Here is an 18785-nt window from a genome sequence, read left to right on the forward strand (position 1 = left end):
CTCGTTTCTTCTACCAAGCATATGTTTCAACGTTGTGAGCTTCGCAGACGTGGGGCAAACTCATAAACAAGTTTTTCTACATTGAAGCAACATGAAACAATGATTTTAATATTTCTTCTCTTAATTGCTTTTAAAATAAAAATAAGGTGGTTCAAACTTCGTACACAACTGAAACAAAAATTGTTTATTACAACATTGGTGCCTGACAAGCATGACGTGAACTCTACAATTTTTGAGGTTATAATTACCCTCAATGTGCCTGAAAATGCTCACCAATCAAGCTTCTGCTTGTCCAATTTTGTCCTTGCGTACTACTTCATTAAGTAGTTCGGATGCTTCTCTGTCAACATTGATTAACTTATTGTATGAATTGATTTCACGAGCTTATACGTTTGAACCGCCTGCCAGTAGCTTTCTACCCTTTCATGAAATTTGCATTTGAGACAGTTTCGTCTACTATTTTTGTAATTGTACTCTTGTCACTCTCTATTTTATTCACCGAACTGTAAAATTATGCTGCCTGACTGTTCATAAAAATCAATCAAATATTTGAATTTTTTCATCAAAAATAAAAAAAAAGCTGAGACTGCTATCGATTGATAAAAAAAAAGCTCTGAGGAGTTCAAACTGTACACACTGTAACCCAGAATCTTCATGTACTTTCTCGCAAAAATCTTTCAGTTTCTAAAGCCTGATGTTGAAAGTTTTGTTAATATGTTTGATGTGATTTGTGCTTTGTACAAAACCGGTTTGACTATTTTGGTACTGAAGTTACTACAATATGTTGTATGCAGGGTGCAAAATTTTCATAGTCATTGACTGAAAACAGCACGAATTTGAATGATTCTGCACTAAATATTCAAAACAAACAAATTCATTTTCGCTCTGCCTCTTCACACAGTCAGTCAATTCGTAGTCATTGATTATGAAGCCGATCGAGAAACATCTTCATAATTACCTACGTTTATGGTTACGATTCCTTCCAAAAACACTCCACAACAATCAAATGGGAAAAGATCGGTGTAAAGCACCGTTAAATGTAATCGAAACGTTAATATTTTATCAGCAATTTAACACTTTGTAAGATGTTTACAAATATTAATTGACTTTCATTCAGTTGACAAACGAGTATCGAGCAGCTGAATATGAATATGCAGGCAAGTGAATGAAAATTGCCGCACGGTGAACTTCTACTCGTCTGCTCAAAAATCAGCCTCCTGTCAAGCAGCCATGTTTTTGAGGTCAGCATCAAAATCCAGGAACGATTATTGACTGTGGCTGAATCATATCAATAACAATTATATTTTTTTTGGAAACTTTATTCCCGTGACGAAGACAAGCTGATACTATTACGACCTCATTTTTAAATAAATAATTGCGAAATTAAAAAGCATGTTTTGCTTAAACTAACGATTTAAAAAGGTGAAAAAAAAAATAGTTGTGAAAAAAGGTTTCGCCGCTTTTGATTTTTGCTCCTGGATTTATGTTTGTTTACAAACTTTGCGCTGTCATGGGGAACCAAGCCGCCGAGCCGCCGCTATTGATTTCAACGAGGCGGCTGGAAGTGGGAACCAGAGATGTTGGCTCGTTATTTTCCTGTGGGGCAGTATTGCGGTGACAAGCAGCCTCCTGTCACGCGGCCATGTTTTTGAGGTCAGCATCAAAATCCAGGATCGATTATTGACTGTGGCTGCATCATATCAATAACAATTCTAAAATTTATGGAAACTTTATTCCCGTGACGGAGACGAGCTGATACTATTACGGCTTCATTATTGAATAAATAATTGCGAAATTAAAAATCATGTTTCGCTTAAACTAACGATTTTAAAAGGTGAAAAAAAAAATTGGTTGTGAAAAAAGTTTCGCCGCTTTTGATTTTTGCTCCTGAAATTATGTTTGTTTACAAACTTTGCGCTGTCATGGGGAACCAAGCCGCCGAGCCGCCGCTATTGTGTTCAACGAGGCGGCTGGAAGTGGGAACCAGAGATGTTGGCTCGTTATTTTCCTGTGGGGCAGTATTGCGGTGACAGGAGGCTGGTGACAAGAGGCTGCCCGAGCAGACGAGAATAGCAACAGCATAATAAAATGTGTTATTTTGGAAAAATAACTGAGTAGCGGAAAGAGTTATTTTCATGTTATTTACATAACATATCCTGTTATAAACTTGTCTGTCATAAGCGGCAAAATAACAAATATTATAACAAAAAAATGTTCCTGGAAGACCTGTTTAATAACATGTTTTGTTAGTTTCAATAACAACTTAGTAACAGCGAATTTTGAAAATATTTTAATAACAAATTTTGATATGAATACGTTATTGATAACAATCTGAAAACAAAATTTGCTTTTTTTTCTGTTGCGGATAGGAACTCCTCCAAAGTCCCATATGCATTCAATGGGATACGCAACAATAGGATCTATTGTTAAATGTTTCATTCATAATTGGGACGCTTTTTTTGTCGCAAGCGATTTCTTATCGAAAACAGAGAGAAACAATAGTTCTCGTTTATTTTCCAAACAGCTTACGATGAAAAACTACCGTCGTTTTGAAACCCTTTATTAGGTGGTTTATTGTTTATAAGATTAATTTACATTATTACCTCATTGATTGACACATTTATCCTAGTTAATCTAAGTGGGCTCGATGCAGTGAAATCAATAAAAATAAAATGTCTAAAAACAATCAATGAAGTTCTTGATGACTTATTTTTTTTACATTTTTGTCGAAAATGTGTTGTTCGTCGTTGAATTCCACCAGTTGATCCAGAATGTTTCATAAAATGGCTAACACTCTATTACACTCTCTATTTTCGTATTCATACCTAACTGAAACTGGGACAAAAAAAAAACAGGTATACTTTTCAAAGTGCTCATAAAACAAAAGGCTGATAAGTTGGCTCTGTAACGTAATGTCAGTAAGAAGATGAACTGATGACAAAATAATATTTTCTCTTACAGTTCCTCACGGAATGCTGTGAACAACGAAAATCTCGAATGGTGTAGTTTTGACTGCAAAGCTAGTTATGTTGTAATATTAATGATCAAATATTTGTACTAGTCTCAATGACACAATAATAACTGAACTTGTGCTACAACAAAACAAGTGATTGAAATGAAATTTAAAGAAAATATACCAAGAGCACGATCATAACAAAATAAGATTGCCCAACAGAACATGTTATGGAACGGTGATGACTTAATAAGTTAATAATAACAAACCGAGATATAAAAACAGGTTTTGTGATTCCGTTGTTATTATTTTGATATTTTCCTCTGCTCGGGTGTCAAAAATGTTGCGCCCTGGTTGTATGCTTGTTGAAGTCTTTCAAATGCGGGACATTTTCGCGATTTGAGACGAATGCGGGACCTTTCGCGGGACATTTGGTCTAAATGCGGGACTGTCCCCCGAAACGCGGGACGTCTGGTCACTTTATGCCAGCCCGAAGAGCTGATAGGATGACAAAAATCTATCTAGTGAATCAAGCAAAGGCAAATAAACAAAAAACAACAAAAACAGAAAATGATCAAAAATACATGTGAGAAAACGTGTGACAAAATGAATAAAATCATTAAATAAAAATGCAGCAGCTTACTGTTACAAAAATAAACAGGGATGAAATTAAAGAACTTTCATAGCTATCAGTTCGAACCCCACTTTTCTGTACACGTGCGGATTTTGCAAGTCAAAAAATCATCTCTTTTTTTTTGGCTTCCACCTATTTGCCTGCCAGTTAGCTATTCTGTAATGTGTGATGCTAAGAAACACACATTTTCTTGTTTTGTTGCGGTTGGCGAAAAGTTGTGCTACCGCTTTTGTTAGCATATGTCAAAATAGAAGGCCTCAATAGCAGCAACAACACAGGAAAACATTATGATGGTTGGGATGGTTGGGCTTAAAGAAAAAAAAAACTTGGAAAAAGCAACAAGAAGCACTTTGTCTTCGACCCGCTGCGCTGCTGTAAAACGTCATCGTCACGCAACAAAAGATGTTTGTTTGTGGAATTGAACTTTTTGCCTAATCCTGATGGTCCCAGGAGAAAGTTACCCTGCGCGCCGAGGGAACTTCTAAAAGCATTCATCGTTATCCAACTAGTCTGGTTCGGGCGAAACGGGAATGGGACTGGACGGATGGAGGAAATGTGTCAAAATCTCCGAGGGAAGATGACGAACCGTGAATGGCGGTTGATTTCGAATCCAGGCCATTGTAGACGTAACAAATGAAGAATAAATAGGCAGGCCGAAAACCGGGAATGGAAGCTGATTGGGCCTATTTTAAGGCTGTGTCTCAGCGCAGTCAGTCCGGGCGGAGGGGTACTCGGTGGTGCAGATAAGCCCTGTACAAAGGAAAATAGCATTTCTTTTACGGTTAAATGGATTTGTAAAATACCTGATGGAATACAAATCTCCGGCGGTCGACGGATGCGTAACGAGCTGAAGAAACAGTCCCTGAAGTAGCAACAATGAAGTGCTATGATGAAATGTGACAAATATGCAATGATTGGATCTTGATGTGGGTGCGTAGAAGTGCTGGGCTGAAGGTGATTGTAAAAATACAGATTTGTGGCTTCTGTTTGTGGATTGTTTATTGTTGTGATGCAGTGGCAAATTTAATTTCGCAATGTTTTGTATAAGTCCTACTCCTAGGTAAATAATGCTTGTTGTGTCGTTTTGTTATTTTCTACTGCAACATCTATATTAGGGTTGGTCAACGTTGTATGGGAAAGTTGAACTTAGATCGCATCAACCTGGTGCAAAGTCGACCCGTTTCAGCATCCAAAACAACTACCTTACCGATGATGTACCAAAAAAGAAATTAACGATAAAAAAGCTGTTTATTATTGAACAGTCGATGAAACAGTAAGAGTCAAGTCTTCCAGCACCAAATATAATTCCTTCTTAATCATCATTCTAGTTCATCCATAGTAATCAAAACTACGCGCACGTGCCGTCAATCTTCATATATAAATTCCCAAGCGTCTCAAGTGCGTCCGCAAATTGTATCCGCAAATTGCGTCGAAAAGTCAGCCGCAGCAAATTCAATATGCTGTATGCCAAAGCCGAACCCGTATGCACATTGCGTAATTGTTTAATAAATTCTTCAATCGACCTCTATTCTGCGTGCAGGCGGCGGTAGCAAACATAACTCATCGCCCCCCGGAGTACCGACCGAAAATTGAACCCGACACGTGAACAAGTGCGACATCAGGCCAAGCCGGTACGGCGGCGGTGGCATTGTGTGTCATCCAACCAACAGCGGGGAGATAAGTATTAAAATGTCTTCTATTCCTGAGTGATGTCCTCTCGGCACGTGTCAGATCTTTTAGCAGAAGGAAAATGTGAAAACCCGTGGTGAAGTGCCGGGAAAGTCATCTTCCTCCATCAAGAGGATTGTTATCTTTAAGATGGGCGAGAAAAATATTGCTTCCGTTGTCCAATGGTACACCCATCGGCTGCGCTGCTGCCTTCGTTCTCGGTGAGTTGACGCTGAGCTGTTATCCATATGAATAGAGACCTTCATAAAAACATTTTCTCTTTGTATCCTTCCCCATCTCGTGGGATTCAACACGAGATGCCACACAGTTACCACCGCGTCGACTGAGAGAAGCGACTCCGAACTGAAAGGGAAGACAATCTACAGTTGCGTGAATTTATGAATTATTAAATTTGATTTCCTAGCTTTCGGACCGGAAGAGTGACATCATCCGGTAAGCCTAGACGGTTTGGAGACAGGCACAATATGAACATATAGGTCCTGAAATGAAAATTTGATGGTCTTGTAGCGATAATCTCTTGGGCTTTACCACGGATTGTGTTGATATTCGGTCCTGCTCATATATTAATGGGATCTTCCGAAGTTTACTACTTTGTTGCACTCGTGGGTGTTAAAAGCCATAGCACAGACGGTGAGTCGCTAAGGAGAGCATCCAACATAGCTCTGATTGTCACAAGTTTCTACGTCATGTTTCCACGGGTCAAGCGATGGCAAAGACCGCAAGCTAACAGATGTGTGCTTAGCTGGTAGTGCAACCTGGGCACTCTTGTCCTTCTGTCTTCATCTAGATTGAGGAGGCACGACCCGAGCATCTGTTCACCAAAGAGGTGCGGCTCATACAGCGTATGTTCTGGCATCCAGCGACTGAGTAAGAAATGCTGTATCACGCCCAGTAGATCCAAGGTGGTAGTCCTATCAGCGTGGTCGTCCCAGTATTGGTTGGGACGCTAAACAGAATTGCCACGTTGGTCCTGCGGCGAGACAGGAGTGTTGGTGTAGGCCCAATAAGCCACTCGTAAAAATCCCCATTATAAATGACATTGGAAAAAATACGACTCGATACAATCGGCAAAGACCCACGCGACAAAAAAAGGACTACGATTGGAAGCTTGGAGCATGGAACTGCAAGTCACTTGGTTTCGCGGAATTTGACAGGATAATTTACGACGAACTAACATCCCCGCAACTTCGACATCGTGGCGTTGCAGGAACTTTGTTGGACTGGACAGAAAGTGTGGAAAAGCGGGCATCGAGCGTCTACCTTCTACCAAAGCTCTGGCACCACCAATGAACTGAGAACAGGATTTATAGTGTTGGGCAAGATGCGACAACGTGTGATCGGATGGCAGCCGATCAACGCAAGGATGTGCATGTTGAGAGTTAAGGGCCGTTTCTTCAACTACAGCATCATCAACGTCCACTGCCCACATGAGGGGAGACCCGATGACGAGAAAGAAGCGTTTTACGCGCAGTTAGAGCAAACATGCGATGGTTGCTCGCCGTGTGACGTGAAAATCGTTGTCGGCGACATGAATGCGCAGATAGCAAGGGAGGAAATATATAGACTATCGGGGGATAAACGGGGGAAACAGCTTGCACGCCGTATCGAATGATAACGGCCAGCGATGCGTAAACTTTGCAGCTACCCGAGACATGGTAGTCCGAAGCACCTTCTTTCCCCGCAAAGATATTCCTAAAGCTACCTGGAGATCAACCGACCATCAAACAGAAATTCAAATCGACCTTCTAATCGACGGTAAATTCTTCTCGGATATAACCAATGTCCGCACATATCGCTGTGCGAATATACACTCCAGAGCAAATGTTTGGGGTCACCCCCTTAAAAACATGTCTTTTTTTGGCCCATATCTCCGCCAATTTGCGTCCGATTTCAAAACCCTAGGTCTCATTCAAAAGATAATATGTCAAAGAAACTTTGAACATGATTTACAAGAAACTTTTTCAAAAAATTTTGCCTGTAAACATAACCCAAAGTTGCCTCTCAATATGATGTATCAGCCAAAAGTTTGGGTTCACTTTCGTAAAACATGGAAAAGTGATTTAATGATATCTTCGTCATCTATAGTTCAATTTTAATTTTTTTGGCTCATTTCAAAGATAATTAACTAAATTTACGTTTGATGGCTTTAACTTAATGTATTTAACGATTTTTGCATATAAAAATGTTATGTAAAGTTAACACATTTCACCACACTTCAAAAAATGAGGCAACTTTACTTTAAGTTTTAGTATGTAAACCCGAGCAAAGTTTCATAACAACCGGATAACATACTGTGTTATCTGATATCAAACATAATTAACTGAATTTGTTCTCATTGTGGCTGAATAAGCAGGCAACATAACAAACATGATAACAATCAAGTATACCCGAGATACCAATAAAATATCTCATTATGTTATCATCAAAGGCACCCTGATAACAACTTCTGTAAATCTATCAATTTTATCCAATTGAAAACATATTTTGTTATCAGAAAGATATTTGCAACGGTCATTGATAACTAACTTCCGTTGTTGTTGTCGATGATGATGCCCCCAGTTTGACAGGTAATGGTAACCTGAACTACCAAGTTGATAACACAAAATTGTAAAATGAGTTCTGGAGCGAACACTAGTTATCAGTTTGTTACTGCTCAGTTATTGTACTTTGCTCGGGTATTTCAACAAATATGTGATGACAAAGATATCAACAAATCATGTTTCCATGTTTTACGATAGTGACCCCAAACTTTTGGCCGATACATCATTTTGAGGGGTGACCCCAAACTTTTGGTCGATGACATGAAGAGTTAATTTACTTAATAACTTTTTTATCTAGATTGTTTAGCTAAGTTCTGTAAAAAGCAGTTGAAACTAATAGAAAATCGGTTATATTACCGCTCTTATCTTTAATTTTGGTCGACCCAATTTCCAGCGACACTGCCGTAAGTTTTTATTCATTTTTTAGAAAATTTGTCAACTTTGGGTTAAGTTTACACACACAATTTTTTGAAAAAGGTTCTTTAAATCATGTTCAAAGTTTCTTTTGAATGGGACCTAGGGTTTTGAAATCGGACGCAAATTGGCAAAGATATGGTCCTAAAAAATGACATGTTTTTGAGGGGGTGACCCCAAACTTTTGATCGGGAGTGTAGATTCGGATCACTACCTAGTCACTATATGCATGCGCTCAAAACTTTCGACGGTTATAACCACGCGTTGAAGTCGAACGCCGCGGTACAACCTCCAGCAGCTGTGTAACGTGGATGTGGCCCAAGACTACGCGCAGCAGTTAGCAGTGGCCCTACCAACAACGGAGCATCCGGTCCGCCATAGTTAGTGCCTCGGCTGCAGCAATAGACTTCGCCACTCCGAATCACAGAAACGACTGGTACGATGGCGAATGTGGACAGTTGAAAAACGAGAAGAATATAGCATGGGCCAAGAATGTTGCAACATTGTACCATGTCGAATGAGGTACGTTATAGACAGGCGCGGAAGAGGCTGAATTCAGTCTTCTGGATGAAGAAGAGCCAGTAGGAAGAACGAGATCGCGAAGTGATGGAAGAGCTGTACCGCGCTAAGGACACACCAAAGTTTTGCGAGAAGCTGAACCGCTAGCGCAGAGGCTTTGTGCCACAAGCCGACATGTGCCGAGACAATCATGGGAATCTTCTAACGAGCGAGCGTGAGGTGGTCAAGAGGTGGCGGCAGCATTACGATCAGCACCTCAATGGTGACGTTGCGGTTGAAAACAACAAAGTCGCTGAAGCAGATCAACTACCAAGCGAGTTACCTAAATACGGCGGAGAAGCACTGGTGAAATCAATACCAAGATTTGGGAGGAGGAAGTATTACCGGAGGAATGGATGGAAGGTATCGTGTGTCCTATCTACAAAAAGGGCGACAAGTTGGATTGCGGGAACTACCGCGCGATCACACTACTGAGCGCTGCCTACAAGATACTCTCTCAAATTTTATGCCGCCGCCTATCACTGATTGCAAGAGAGTTCGTGGGGCAATATCAGGCTGGATTCATGGGTGAACGCGCTACAACGGACCAGATGTTCGCCATCCGCCACGTGTTGCAGAAATGCCTCGAATACAACGTGCCCACACATCACTTGTTCATCGATTTCAAATCGGCGTATGATACAATCGATCGAGAACAGCTATGGCAGATTATGTACGAATACAGATTCCCGGATAAACTGATACGGTTGATCAAGGCGACGATGGATCGAGTGATGTGCGTAGTTCGAGTATCAGGGACACTCTCGAGTCCCTTCGAATCTCGCAGAGGGCTACGCCAAGGTGATGGTCTTTCGTACTTGCTGTTCAACATTGCTTTAGAGGGTGTATTATGGAGACCGGGGAAACACACGAGTGGAATGATTTTCACGAAGTTTGAGCAGCTCCTTGGCTTCGCTGATGATATTGATACTATTGCTCGCAAATTTGAGACAATGGCGGAAACGTACGTGATTGAAACCAGGTGAATCGGATTAGTCATTAATGTGTCGAAGACAAAGTGTATGATGGCAAAGGGCTCTAGGGAGGAAATAACGCGCTTGCCATCACGAATTTCTATCGACGGTGATGAAATCGAGGTGGTTGAAGAATTCGTGCACTTGGGCACACTGGTAACCGCCGTCAATGACACTAGCAGAAGCATTCAGAGACGCATTGTGGCAGAAAATCGAGCAAACTTTAGACTCCGTAGGATTCTACGATCGAACATAGTACATCGCCGCACGAAGTACACTACTCGTAGTACTTTATGGACACGAAACATGGACTCTAAGTGCAGAGGACTAACGTGCCCTTGGAGTTTTCGAACGGAAGATGTTTCACATCATCTGCGGTGGAGTACAAATGGAAGACGGAACTTGGAGAAGGCGAATGAACCACGAGCTGCATCAGCTGTTGAGAGAACCAACCATCGTCCACACCGCGAAAATCGGGAGGCTACGCTGGGCGGGTCACGTCATTAGAGGATGTCGGACAGAAACTCAACTAAAATGGTTCTAGTGAGTCAAGCCTGTGCGCAAGGGAGGGGGGGGAGGTTGTTTGGTTGTTTAACCCCTCCTTTTACCCCAGTTCCATATATTAGGCGCCCCTCCGCCTTTTATCGAAAATGCCAAAAACCCCTCCCTTTACGCCTTTTCGAGAGTCATCCGACAGGAACAAGAAGACGTGGTGCGGAACTGGAGACGCATGAACCGAGTAGAATGGAGATGACTCCTACGTACAGCAGAGGACACTCAGTCGGACCGGGTTGGGTTGGTTGGCCAAGTTTTTCCATACAAACTTCAAGCTCATAGAGCGCCCCCTTAGACTAAATCATTTTCGCTTCAATTTTGAACGCAGCTTGTGGAAGTCCAGAACAATTGATTCAGGAAGAAAAACTTAGCAGTTTTTGAAGTTTTGTTTTTTAAGTGTGGGCCACTCTGGTAGAGGGCTAGGGTTTGTTACAGCAGTCATTTTTAACTCAACCGCAAGGAAGAATTCTGATAGATAGGTTCCGCTTTTAGGACGCTCCAGTCAAAATCGCGTTCCTTAACGAAAAAGTCAAGAAATGATGTACTTGCATTGACCATGCATCGGTATCATAATCCTTACTGCCTGAAACCAGTGAACTCCGAATAAAAGATTAAGATAACTAGCCCATTTTCCTTGTTTCAAGAACCATCTCGGTCAGAATCAAACCAAGACCTATCATTTTCAACAAGGTATGAAATGTATTAACCCTCGAGCGATCGCACTGTTGTATTTTGTACAACACGTTGAAAAAATCTCGCTTTTTGAATTCAGCAATAGCGTGGTGCTGACGCAGGTAGTCAACCGCGCGAGTTACGGAAGGTTAAGGACCAACATTTTTCCTTTAATTACTAAAATATGCTGTATCATAGTTGGAAGCAGTTAGTACTAGGGTTCGGTTTGGTAGATCTTTTGCCGAAGCGCAACCCAAAAAGGTGATCTACCCTCGCTACGGGCTTCGTTAAAGATGGAGCATTTTTTAAACCTCCTCAACCATTCATCCATCAGCACGGGTCGCCTGACACCTTGGATTGGGGTTACCTGTTTGATGGATTTTCCCCCCGGAATAGGTGGTCCGTAGTGCTACTCTAAGCCGGCAGGGGGTTGGGGTACATAGTTTGGTTAGAGGGTAGGAGAGATGGTAAGGTAGATGGTAGAGTGGAGAGTTGTGTTGAGGGTTAGTGTAGAGAGTAGAGTGAAAAAGTGAGTTGAGATATTCTCGAGATTCCTTCAGGAATGCTTGCAGGAATTCTGAAGGCATTCCTCTCAACACTCTTCCCAGGATTCTTCCAGATGTTTCTTCTGATATTCCTGTAATAAAGAACTTCTGGAGTAATCCATGGAAAATTGTCTTGAATGGTCCCACCAAGAGCTCATGAAGGAATTTCTGGAGAAATCTTAGTAGGAAATGCTGCTCTACAGGAATTATTAGAGAAACCCCTCCAAGCATGCCGGGAGAATTTTAAGAGAAGTTCCTTGAAGACTACCTTTCCTTGAAGGAATACCTACGGTTCTCCTTGGAAGAATCGGTAGAGGTATTCTATGAAAGAAGGTGGAATCTATGAAGGAGCCGTCCCTGATGAAATCGCAGGAGATATTGGTGGAGGAATCTCAGGAAGATTTTCCGAATGTATTGCAGCAAGTAAGTATAACATGAGAAATCTCTAGAAGTATTCCTGGAAATACCACAGTTAGAATTTCTGAAGAAGTCCTAATAGGAATTGCTTGGGGAATCTCAGCTGGATTTAATAGACATAGGTCATTAGGAGTTCCTGTAGAAATCCCTTTAGGAATGTCCGGACAAAACCCCCTAGATAAAATCTCAGGAGAAAGCCTTGGATAAATTCTTGAAGAAATCCCGAGAGAAATACCCTGAAAAATTCCAGGAAGATTACCCGGAAGAATCCCAGTTAGAAAATCTGGAGGAGTTCTAGGAGAAATGCTGGAAGAACCACAGCAGGAGTTTCTTGAGGAATCTCAGCTAGAATCCCCGCAGGAAGGCCAATAGGAGCTTCCCATGAGGAATTTCTTGAAGAATCTGGAGCTTCTGGAACGATCCCAGAAATATGATCTTAAATGATTCCAACAGACATTCCTGAAGAAATTTGTTGAGGAATCTCTATAATAATTCTGAGAAGTATCATAGTAAGAGTTTCTAGAGAAATCTTAGGAGAGATTGCTACAGGAATCTCTTTTTTTATTTTTATCTGTATTAACGAGATTTTTAGCCCTTGGCTGGTTCATCTCGGGACCCACGCTTTACTTCCCTTCCGAAGGAAGAACTCACATTTTGCGAGTTTGTCGGGAGTGGGATTCGATCCCAGGTCCTCGGCGTGATAGTCAAGTGTTCTAACCATCACACCAGGTCCGCTCCACAACAGGAATCTCTGCAGAAGTTTATAGTTTAACCCCATCAGGAATGTCTGGATGAATCCTAAGAGAAGTTCATTGATGAAAAAGCGGGAGCAATCCATAAAGGTATACCTAGAGAAATCCCTGAAAGAATCGATGTAGGTATTCCCAAAGGAATTCTTGGAGTCCCTGAAAAAGGAATCGCAGGAGCAAATATATCGAATAACGCAAAAACAGATTAAAATAATATATCTTGTAAAACCATGAAATTTGAGGTGTCATTTAATGAAATTTGCTTACATTCGAAAATGTATCCCGGAACCATCGGAACTTGTTGCCGTGAAATCCGTATATCGGGTCCAAAATGGTCAGAAGTATTTCAGAAAATGTAAAACTATCACAGAATGGTGTATTTTGAAAACCGCGATGCTTGAAACGTCGCATGTCATGAATCATTTTCAAAACTTCGCCCCGAAACTGGATTCCGGAAAATCGGTAAACCGAATCCAAAATGACCCCGGAACCACCGGAACCGATTCCCATGAAAAACCGATACCAAAATGGCCAAAAGTTTTTCTGATAATACAAAAACAGCTCAGAATGATATTTCTTGAAAAATCACGAAGTTTGAGGTGTTAAGGTATTGCATTAAGGTATTGCATCATCAGCAATAGCATTAGCATTAAGCGGTTATATATGTTGAGGTCCAGCACAAAATCGATATTTTTTATTACTTTTATTAAAGTATGGGTTCTTTAACCCTCTAACCAAAATTTTTGATTTTGGTCTAAATATCATTTTTCGTCATCTAAAATCGATTTAAACATGTTTTGGAAGATGATTCTTTTTAATTCTCGATTTCGTGAATTTCAGTTTTTGATTTTTCTAATTTTTATTTTTGAACATCCCCACACTTTTATATTTTTCCTGAAAGCCTATTTTGGGTACGGATTTTTTGAGATGAAATCATTTTGGGATTTTAAGTTTATTGTTAAAATATTTTTTTAAAATATTTAATTTTTTTTCATAGAAAATTTTATTTTTCGTGTAATTTAAAGGAAACTAATTTTAGAGTGTATTCGATTCCCTTTAACTATTAAACTAGGATGGAATGATTCGGAAAAAAAATATGTTGATTGTAGCGATTTGGTACAAAATAAACAATGACTTCTAAAAGGTGACTAAAACATAATTTTTTCAATGGTTTTCAAAAAAATGTAAATACGCTTTAAAATTCTCCAAAAACCATTTTGAGATATACAAAACAGTCCTAAATAACAGCCAAAAATATAAAAATTTTGATTCTCCGTGAAACAAAAATTACAAAAATGCTCAAACTATACCCCGTCTAAAGGCGGGGTTGGGTATTAGAGGGTTATTTACGATCAAATTTAAAGTTTTTCCATACAACGTTCACCCACTCTAGTGAACATTGTGCTGTCAATGATTGAACATTTGCACGATCGTCGCGAAATCCTTGCAAAGCTCAATAAAATGCTGTGTCAAATTTTCATATAGATCCAAGCAGTACAAGCAAAGATATAACGTTTTGCGCCTCGCTCCCTTATGGGCGCGTAGTGCAAACTTGAAACTTGAAACGCGATTATCTTGGAATTATGTTTTTCCAAAAACGTTGATGCGGTGACTACGATTCTGGAAACAGTTCTCAACCGATCTCAACCGATTTTTTTTTTGAGTGTTCGCTATTCATGTGTCGTGTCCCGTAAGCACTCGGGACGATCTTCTTTTGGTGGAAATGCAATATCTTCTTTGTTTTATAACATTTTACCCTGGAGTCTTTTTTTTTTATAATCAAGGGGAATATTTGTGCTAAAAAATAGATAGTAGGGTCTGGGACCATTTGGGCAGGAGCACCTATTTTGGGTACTTGCTGTTATAACTCAGTCAATTTCAAACCGATTGACTTGATTTTTTCCACATACAGTGATCATGTCTCAAAAATCAAGTCAATCGGATCAAAATTGACTGAGTTATAGCAGCAAGTGCCCAAAATAGGTGCTCCTGTCCAAATGGTCCCAAACACTACCTCCCCCTTTTGTTGGTAGCCGAAAATACGTGGCGTATTTATGATTTTTTATAAATTCTAAATGTTTTTGCTCAAATTTGATCGTTTTGTCAATCATCAATAGTTTTGACTGATCCTTGACATGCAATGTATCACTACCCATCATAGTATGTTGAAGTTTTCATCCCAGAGCTATTCTAAGGCCTCCAAAGTACTCCGAAGTTTGTGTCACAAATCCAACATTCTAACCCAAATTTTATACACAATGAATGATCACAGATCATACTCTACGGTACTTAAAAAGCCTCAAAGCACACTAGAAAATTCACGGTACATGAATTGGGTGATCTAGGTCATCCAAACTACTCTGAAGTTCATTTTCTTATGATCTACTGGATCTACCATCACTTGTGTTCACTCTGTTCAAGAAATTTAGTCACGTTGATATCTATTGGACCTCGCAGTACTACAAAAAACTCGATATTGTGGTAGTTGGACATTGCGTGAAATACAAATGGCCTCCAATACACTTTGAAGTTTACTGTATCGTGGTTAAATTAAAAAAAAAAACAATTCGTGGAATGTAGTCTATACTGCTGATGGAACCTTAGTGCACAACTATAATGCTTTTGGTACATTCATGGGATGTTCCAGGCTTTCCAAACTATTCTGGAATTAGGACCTTCTAAGTCAATTCGCTCTACTGTTGTTTCGCCTCACTCTATCGTCTGTATCACTGGCATATAAATGGATCCCAATGTATTTCAAAGTTTGGCTCGTAATATATGTAAATCTTTGGTTATTTTTATTGTAGCGAATGTTCGAGGAATAAAATCTACGCTTCTCTTAGAGCCACAGAGTGCAATTCTGATAACTTAGCAACATTCACTTGGTTATATAGGTCATCCAAACTGGTCTGGAATTAAGACCTTCAAGCTCTACAAGCTCTACTTCTGTATCTTTTTACTTTATCGGTGTGAATGTTTCACGATAAAGGCCTGTATCCGCAATTATCGGGACACAAAAGTACGGCTGTAGCATTGTAATTAATCGGTAAAATTGGCCAACTAATTGACTGAGAACTCTTTGTTGTATGGTTATTATTTGTGCCAAATTTCATTAAAATCGATGCATTACTTTTAATTGTGGATGAAACAAACAGACGTGATTTTAAGCATTTTGTACAATCATGACCAATTTTCAATCACCTAATAGATGATTCTTTTATGCTACAGATTAAAGTTCTGTGATGATAATTATGAAATTTCTTTTGCAGTTATGATACTTATAGATACACTTTCTTGCAAAATTTCATCGACTTTGATCAATTGGTTTAAAAGCTACTGGTGTAGATAAGGCTGAGTGTTAGTGAACATTTTTCGTGTTTTTTATGTGCGATGTTTGCCTATTCATAACTTTTGAATTTCTCTGCCAGTTTTCATGGAATTTTCACAAAAGGTAGTTGATTATGTGTATATTATGCCTGCAAAATTTGATGATTATTGGTAATGTACTTTCAATAGTACAACTGAAACAATAAAGGGTGCTGACTAATTGCTGTCTGAGGGGCTAAAATCACGTTCTGTCACAATACAAGTTGCGACTATAAAATTGTTGATAGTGCATCGATTTTTTCGAAATTTTGCCTATGCAACAAATGTAGATTGAGAGGTTTGTGTTCACAATTTCAGCCATTTCCTTTGCTAAATTCAAAAGTTTCAGCGCTGACAAGCAAAACTAGGGGCTGTACAAAATTCAATGGCGCACATTCTACTCTTTCATTGTTACAACAAAAAGTATGGCACCGATTCACATTAAATTTTGTAAGTGAAATGAACACATTCTAAGATGTTATTAGGTTCTGTGTCCCGATTTTTGCGGATACAGGCTTTAATTCTGTTGTATCTAATAATATTACGAGAATCACTTTATTTTGCGGTTTATGCGTCTACTGGCATACAAATGGTCTTCGCAGTAATTTGAAGTATGGATCGTAAAATCTGTATATTTTAGCACATTTTCATTGTAGCAATTGCTCGCCAAATATAATTGTGGGGTTGTGGGAGACATGGAGCAAAACAAAGATAAATTCAAGTGAAATTTGTGTAAAGGCGGAGAAACTTTCAGGAATTCCTCCACAAATTATTTCAAGGATTTATCCAGAAATTCCTCCAAGAATTTCTGCAAATACTCCTCTAAACATCCTTCAGGAATTCATCCAAGACTTTCGCCAAAAAATCATTAAAGCATCCCTCCAAGAATTCCTCCAAGAACTCATAAAGAAGTTCATCGAAAACTCATCCAGAAATTCCTCCAAGAATTTTTCCTAAAAATCATACAAGAATCCCTCCAGGAATTTCTCGACGAGTTCCTAAAAGAATTCCACCAGGAATTTCTCCAGATATAGGCCTTTTCAGTTGAGAGGTCCGTGTATGCCACTGTTTACAATTGCCGAACAAAGGCGCAAACGCTATACTGTCATTTTCATAGGAGAACTGTCAAAGGCCCCCGAAATCACCTGATTTTAAACGTCTTCTGATTAGGCCTATTCTTCTGAAATTTCTTCTAAGAAATCTATCTAGGTAGTCCTCCAAGAATTTCTCAATGCATTTCTCTGCACAACTATTCCCCTTGACTATAAAAAAAGATTCCATGATAACATGTTATAAAACAAAGAAGATATTGCATTTCTACCAAAAAAAAATCGTCCCGGGTGTTTGCGGGTTAAGGATTTTTTTAGTATTCTTGTTACTGCTGTAAAAACCATGTTGTAAAAAGCTATTCTTTATAGCTTTACCGTTGAGGAACTAGTTATTTGGCAAGAAAAACCCAATTGACACGGATACGGATGTTTTGTATGATGCGTAAGATTCTTCAACGGACAACCACTTTTCATATATTGGAAATGATTATTCAAATCAAATTTATTCATTTAAAAGTTCATTTCCGGAATGTTCCAGACACCACGCTGGTCGGGGCGGAAATGGAACCGAATTGCTGCAGTTGAAATTCCCATCTTTAACTGCTCGCGATTTTCTCCCATCAGCAGCCAGATGACACCGCGCACCGACACAGAACTCGAATTTGCGAAATCAAACCAAACCACAGCAGACGCAATCACCCCGTGTTGGGCTATGCCGCCGCCCATTCACTTGCGCACTCGTTGGGTGTAGTAAGAACCAAACAAACGTGCTGCGAAGGAGTAGCTGGCTGCCATTGCCATTGAGTAATTACACGGCAGGGCCGAAAAACAACGCTCCAGGGAGCAGATGGTACTCGCTGTGAGCTCGGTTGTCGTCGGTTGGTTGGAGTTGGAGCTGGAGCTGCAGCAAGTCGCACTCAAAAACACCCAAGATTTGTGCGAGATAATCCCACGACCCGCAGAGTTCAAGGCGTATTTGCAAAACGGACTGCTGCTGCTGCGTCCGTGTGCTGGCTGGAGTCAAAAACTGACCCGACGACGAATCAACTGGAGCCCCTCTGCCATGTTCTTTTTTGGACTGGCGGGGAGCTTGCATTCTGCATTTGAAGTTCCAGGGAATCGGTATAAAATGCGCATTTGAGATACCATAATTGAGATCTTTCAGAAGCATTCATACAAATGGGAGGACAGACTTCCAACTAATAACGTTGCGGGACGTTGCGGGAGTCCAACAGCTGCGAATCCGGTAATAATGATAAGAAGTCTTTAAACTTTGCCGACATCTCCAAGGTATCTCGGCAATCCAACTTTTTACCGAGGTCTCAGCAAAGTTCACCGAATTTGCTCACCGAAATCTCGGTAAAGTTTTTACCGAGAATCAGTAAATATTTTACCGAGATATCAGCTGTTGGATTTTCGGCAATTTGTTACCGAGATCAATTTCTTAATTAAAGTGTGTATCTTTCATTTTGGTTTTATTCTGGTTCAAAGAACCACTTCCGTTTATTGGTTATCAAATGCATTTTCCTCGTAAGAAAAATCGATCTTCTTTAGGGATACAGTCAATCCTTTCCTTAAATGAAGCAGTTTACCCCAAACCATCCCCTGAACGTCCAAGCTTTTTCAATCGGCAATGATCACGCACTTTTGCGGTCCTGCCACTGTCTGTC

The sequence above is a fragment of the Aedes albopictus genome, chromosome 3 (genome assembly GCF_035046485.1).
Source record: "Aedes albopictus strain Foshan chromosome 3, AalbF5, whole genome shotgun sequence".
NCBI lineage: Eukaryota > Metazoa > Arthropoda > Insecta > Diptera > Culicidae > Aedes > Aedes albopictus.